We start from the raw sequence: 7743 nt of genomic DNA on the forward strand, positions 1-7743 counted from the left end.
ATGCACATTTTCATTTTACACACGTATTTATGCTATATTGTCAGAGACGATGAAAATCAAAATATTTAACGACTTATTGCACTTTCCCATGTTATTATTATGATTTGAAAGTTAAGTGTGTTTCATTGAACACTTATTGCAATAAATTGCGAGTGACATATGCTGTTGTTTACGCCCTAGAACTTTTTCAACCAGATACATTGCAGAACACTTTGTTGTATCGAGTTTATATATAACAAAAATAAAAAATAAAAAAAAAATTTTGTAGATTAACAAGATGATAATCATTGTATAAAGAAGATTAATGCATGGGTTAGTTTGTGTCTAATCATCATTAAATTGACCGATTATATTAACACACAGGTCCGTGTTTATACCGCCTTTTCCATTCTCATTTTGCATTCGACACAACGAAAAACAAGAATCAACGTATATTAGTTCATATTCCGATTTTCTTATAACCGGAACAAAACCAAAAAATCAAAACAAAGTTGAGTTCTTTGTATCGTTTTTCGGTGAACTAATAACAAAACAAAACACAAATCTTATTTCCCTATTCATATTTCGTTTCAATTTTGATTTTACACAAATCAATATATGAAAATTGAAACACAGTGCCTGTTTCCATTTACCGTTTTAGAATTGATAAAACGGTATACGGAAAACGAGGGGCGCTCCGCTGTTTTGGGGACATAAGTCGTGATTGATCTTTTTGCGCAGTTTTCTCCCTTAGATCTTATTATTTTTGTATACATAAATGAAGACAATTATAGAAGAAGAATAGACGAGACTTGGGACAGCTATTGTTGGCTACTCTAATGGGACAATAAAAACATCTAGTAACATTAAATTATAATACAAATGTACATGTCTGATTTTGTGTAAAATCATTGGATTTGAGTACATGTATAACATGCATTTCGATAATCATGGCACAATACATATATTTTTTAAGCATTGCTTTTCTCTTAAGTAATTAAAACAATTTAATTATTTACTACCTTGTACTTATATCTGTTTAACAAATGAAAAAAGCTTCACACTATTGCTAAACATATACATGCAATTAGTATGGTGAACAATATCCCTGAGAGTATAGATTGCCCCGTGAAGCCCTGTCACGGCAAGTCGTGTGCCGTCCTGGTGGACTCTTGTACCACGCAGGTCTTGCAGCCAACCAGTGATTTGCAACAAGTTACAAATATAGGGGTCGACACTGGTCCTGAATTTCACACTTAATAGTGTTATAGAGTTCAGAGCATAGGTTTTCATTCCTTAAACAATGGGTTCACGAACCGTGTTCTTTTAAGAGTGTTTCAGAATGATTATATGCGGTGCTTCATTTATATGATAAAGAAAATTTGCTTATAACACTTGTACACATATTTGAAACTTTTTACAAGACAATTACATTATAATAATAGAAACATCAACGCTAATTAAAATACATTAATTAAAATACTATATACGTTACAACTACGACATTGTTACAAATACATTTTTGTAATTAATTTTATGAATAACTTTTTTTTGGTACGTTTTTTCCACTTTTCGAATAACTGTTTAAATACAAGAATACATTTTTCGACTTTTGCATGTACTTAAATGATCACGCAAGCCAACGCTTGCTTGAAGGCGCGTTCCCCTTCCCTGCTCACGGCCACCACCACCGTGAAGAACTAATCAATAAAATAAGCTCTGAAAGTCATATATATCCTCGACTCAGCAAGTCATACACGTATACTTACATATATACAAGCTTTTCTATAATGTTATTCGAGTTTCATTTTAGGAGACAATCAGGGTCTAAAACGGAATATTTCAACGCGTGCAAGTAGTTGCTATAGGCGTGACGGATGTTATTCGCCTTCTTCATGAACGTAAGGTTTAAAGTCATTTTTTAGCGGCGTTATAATATCATTGGAAGGTAAATATTTTGTAAGCATTAACTTAATCTTGAGCGCTCTTTCCGGAACATTAAATATATTGTTGAATTAGTTATTAAATAGGCACATTTATCAATATTATTAATAATATTATATAAAGTTATTTCAAGTTCAAAACGGTTTCATGTAAGGTGCTTAATTATAAGTTTTTCAGAGCTAAAATCACTAGGCATATCACCGTTCAGTTGTGAAATGTAACATGTATTTGTACTTAATCGAACGAATTGAAAATTATATATTAGACACCTTGCACTTAACCATTTCATAAGATTCAAACAATCTTTATTTATTCTCCTCTTGTCCTGTTCTTTCTTTCAATATTGGCAGTACTAATACCACTTTAACATTCTATTTTATTATACCTCACTTTTATTCAAAATGCTAAACTCCCATAGGCCATCGTGACATAGAAATACTGTCAGACCCAGCGGGAATAAATTTACTGTCCAAAATATACTGTATTCCGCTGCCATAGCAATCACGTGCCACCAGCGGGAAAAAATTTACTGTACAAAAAATACTGTATCCCGCTGCCTTAGCAACCACGTGCGGAATGTTCGAAAAATATACTGTCCCATTCGCACATGCGCAGTACGCAGTTTTGCCTTTCCGCTGTAAACAGACAACAAAATGGCAAGTAAACGTTTTTCAACGATAAGCGAGGGGGTTTTGAAGGCATTGGATCGTGATAAGGACTCTAAAAACACTAAACGTGTAGTTAAACATGGTATGAACTTGTACGACAAATATCTTCGTTCAAATTATATGGATCTCGTGGAAAATCCAGCGGAACTTAACAACCAGTTATTGAGTTACGCTTTTTCTATGCATCTGTACGTCAGAAAAACGACGAGGAATTAAAGAAAAAAAACTTTGGACAGTCTGAAGTAGGGAATTTCCAAGCATCCCTTAAGCACGTATAACATTAATTTGAAAGACCAGCAATTTTCATCAAGAAATGAAACCTACAAGTCAAAAGTTAAGCAGTTAAGCGAAGTGGACATGGGATAGTCGACCACGATTTCCGGTCTTTTCTCCCCCTGGACGTTTCTCCCCTGGTCTTTTCTCCTCCCAAACCCTAGTCTTTTCTCCTCCCAACATTTTTTTTATTATCTGTATATTTAGGTAGGAGAAAATGAAGAATGTGATTGAAGAATGGTTTATCTGTATATTTAGGTAGGAGAAAATGAAGTATGTGATTGAAGAATGGTTAATGAAGGAGCATTTTAGTTATATCAATATTGTATATAATATATAGATGAGTACCAGTAAATGTGAATCAGTGCAGTTAAAAAAGTGTGTTTTGTTTTATATCTGATCAGTTTTTTTTAATAATATTATATGCGTTTTAATACGGAAAACATGTCTTGGTATAGATCTAACTTCTAAAATTATATTATTACAATTTTTAATTCTTCATATTTTTTCATCATTTAAATTATAATTGAATACAGATTATTATTTAACACAAAAAAATATCTTGGCACAGATCTAACTTCTATAATGATATTATAACATTTTTAAACATTCATATGTTTATTCTTCATTTAAATTATCATTTAATACATTTTTTTTATTTAAAACAACAAAATGTATTGGCGCAGATATAACTTCTTAAATGATATTATTGTAACATTTTTAACACATTCATATTTTTTTATTCATTTTAATTAATATTTAATACAAAAAAATATATTTAAAATTTCCTAAAACCTAAAATTTGTTTTTATATATACCATAATATTATGAGTAAAAATTGATGAATTGAAATTAAATAAAATATTTAGTAATTGTATTGTGTTTCTGTTTATGTTTAAAAAATATTTAAACTTTCATTTGATGTTTTAAAAAACTAAACATTGTTTTTGCTGTATACCATATTATGAATAAAAATTGATGATTTGAAATAAAATAAAATAAACCAATTAGTAATTGTGTTGTGTTTCTGTTAAATGATCAGTTAAAATGAGCTAAGATGTTGATTGGCACATTCTTTCAAATAAACAAGGATGATACATTCCAAAGAATGACACATTCCACCCATGTAATTAAGCAAGAATTTTTCACAAGAATGTCTTAGGGATTCACACCTGACCATTTCCACATCCTGTCCATATCCTACCCAGTCCCAATGTCATGAAAAAAGTTAGTTTTGATTTGACTTTCTTTGCTTCATTATCATTTTGAAATTTATATTTTACAGTTTGGAAATATTTATATTAAATTCAAAATTAATAATCAATATTCAAAATTTGGGTTGCTACACATTTAAATCAAACACTTATTTTAGCAATTTATTTCAATTTCTATCATTCATTGTGTGATCTAATCTTTAGCAGTTTAATTAAAAATAATAATTCACTTGAATAATCTAGTAACTTTTTGCATTTTGTACATACATACTTTGGCATAAGTAAATAAAAAGTAGCTTAGATTATGTTAAAAATAAATGTACATACTTAATTCAAATTAATGTATGGATTTATTTTGAAATATAATTCTTAGTTACTTTATTGTTAATAATTTTTAAGTATTGGCTAATAAGTATAATGTTAAAAAATACAACCTAAAAACACTAAATTTCAAATAAATGCAAAGACTGTTTAAATTAATTTAACATTATAATGTTGAAATGACATAAACACACTCAATCTATTTCATTCACAAATAATGAAAATGAAGCAATGATAAACTTCCTGTCTCTATTAATGAGCTTGATTGATTACTGGTTGAATTAATATTGATAATTCAATCAGTGACTAATCAAGTATATCAATAGAGGTGTTAAAAGTGCAGATTAATCCCCCAGCATGAAATATGCTGGGAGGAGAAAAGACTAGGGTATTAGGAGGTGAAATGACTAGGGTGAGAAATGTCCAAGGGGGAGAAAAGACCAGGGAGGGGGAGAAAAGACCGTACACCGTCGACCACAAACCTGTAATATCTGACAGCGATCTGGAGTAATTAAGTGGCAACAGTGTACCTTTTAATATTATCATATTAACACTCAATGTGGTTTTCAAAACAGGGTGTGGTTTAACTTAATGCACTACCTTCTGAGGAGAGGTCAAGAGAATTTAGGGTCAATGACGAAGTCAACATTACTATAGAAACTGATTCAACCGGGAGAAAGTTTATACACCAGGTCATCGCAGAATCAACAAAAAATCACGGGTAGGTTCAATTAAAAAAATATATATTATGTCAACCTTTCAAATCGTAGTAATTTTACTAAAGGCTGGCATTTGCTGCAAAGAATTATAACTATAAAAGGTGGCTGTTAATTAATTTGTCAGAGGAAAAAAAAAACATAAATTACATGGAATTTTAGTGGTGAAACCGCATAATCTTTTAGCAAAAATATTTATTTTCGGTTTCAGGCAATTTTAAATGTCAGACCAGTGTTTAATTAAATAATTTCATCTTTTTAGGATTGACGATACGCCTGATGATACCACAGAAGAAGGAAAGATCTACGAGCAGCCTGGCAGTACGTTTTGTCCAGTACGATGCTTTGAGAAGTACCTATCTAAACTGAACCCTAAACTCGAAGCATTATGGCAAAGACCGTTAGAATCATTTCAAGAGACCAGTGACATTTGGTATTGTGCTGCACCATTAGGAAAGAATACTTTGACTGTGTTAGCCAGTGAACTTTTATTTTTGTTATCAAAATATAAATGGTTATTCATTGATGAATTTAACTACAAATATTGAATTTTTAAAATTGCTCATGGTTCTTATAAATTGTTTATGTTTGAAAAGTTTGTTCGGTATAATAAAATAAATATTACATGTCTGACAGGGTGACCCCTGTCAGACATGTAATATTTATTTTATTATACTGAACAAGTGATAAGAAATTGACTGTGTTAACCTTCAAATCCTCCACGCTTATCGTTGAAAAACGTTTGCTGGCAATATTGCTTGCCATTTTGTCGTCTGTTTACAACGTCATAGATTGCGTAATCAAGTGATTAGAAATTGACTGTGTTAACCAGTGTACTTTTATTTTTGTTATCAAAATATAAATGGTTATTCATTGCTGTATTTAAATACAATTATTGAATATTAAAATTATAATAATTACATGTCTGACAGGGTGACAGTTAATTTGTCAACTTTCGGAAAAATACTGTCAACCTCGGCTTCGCCTTGGTTGACAGTATTTCCTCAAGTTAAGAAATTTACTGTCACCCTGTCAGCCATGTAATATTTTTTTTTTTTTTTTTTTTTATTCAATATCATACATATAATGTAAACATGTATATGATCATACAACACAGTGATTTTATAAAGCAATAAAGTTCACACATGTTATACAAGATATGCTAATATATATAAATATTTTTTTTAGAGAGAAAAGAAAAGAACAACAGAGGAATAGTTATGAAAAATGATGAGTTGTATAAAGTCGGAAGAAAGCATACTGTATTTGTGTGTTTAGTTGTATATTCACAATGATCTTGTCAGATTGAAAAAAAAATATAAACAAAAACTATTTTAGAAAGATAAAAAAAAACTATTTTAGGAAGATAAACTAACATTAGAGTGAAATGTATATAAGTGGACAAAACATTATGAGAATTTAATCCGATTCCATTTTTGTTCAAAGATTTGTAATGTGTCATTACTAAGGGCTATTTCTTTCTCAATCTGGATTTTTAGTTTAAGACTATGGACAAAACAATTAAAATTTGGTACTTGTTTTTTGTACTTCATGTTTAAGATAAAATATTTCATCAATATAACCATAAAATTCACAATAGTATTACCGTCTATTGATTTCAATGAGTTAATTCCGAAATGTAATATTTATATAATGTAAGGTGATCTTAAAAGTAAAACACAGTGGACATGTTAGCAGCCGCCGCCGATTATTGTGCTTCTTAAAACATCATTCGGGTCTAAGGGGTAATGATAATTGGAAAACGGGACTCAGGGGAAGGGGTATTACAGCTCTTAAAATGTAAGGACCTCCCCCTGATTACCGGACTAAAACAAGTTTGTTTTGTAAAATTAGTACTGAATTTGCATAGTATAGGGGCGTATAACAAGAAGTGTCATAAGAGGCTAATTATTGCCATTTCAATTCGGTTGGATCGACATGAAATACCGGTACGATAGGAAACATTTAGATTTCAGATTATGATCATTTCAATTTGAAAAAAATACATTATTTTGAAAAACAACTGAAAATATCCACGTCTTCCTCCCTTACGGCAGGTCTTTTCCTCCCCCAAAAATGCACGTAAGAAGCCATGCTGATCGATATAAGTGATTTATTCTTATGTAAGGGAAAAACGTTTTGCGCAAAAGCCACGAATGAGTTACCTCCCCAAGAGAGCAGCACAGAGCAAAGATCTATAAATAAAAAATGTTTATTTATAGATCTTTGTACAGCGCCACTCGTTTTTCGATTTTTGAAAACCGTAATATCAAACCAAGAACAGCAAACGGGACCAAGTTTTAATTATTGATTTTCGTTATATGACGATTTAAACGAAATTTGAAGAGGTAAATACATTGCGTATTTTGTTTTATAATTAGTACAACGAAAAACGATAAACAGAAGTAAATTTTGTTTTCGTACTTTGTTTACGTTTCGGTTATTAGAAAATCGGAATATTAACTAATATGCGTCAATTTCCATGTTTCATTGTGTCGAATTCAAAACGAAAAAGGAAAAGACGGTATATGCACGGACTCAAACACACTTCTTCTGCGATACAGATATGAATGGCATTTTGTTTCACTCGAAATACAGAAAACTCAGTGAGGAGTCTCGATCATATCC

The sequence above is a fragment of the Dreissena polymorpha genome, chromosome 7 (assembly GCF_020536995.1).
Source record: "Dreissena polymorpha isolate Duluth1 chromosome 7, UMN_Dpol_1.0, whole genome shotgun sequence".
NCBI lineage: Eukaryota > Metazoa > Mollusca > Bivalvia > Myida > Dreissenidae > Dreissena > Dreissena polymorpha.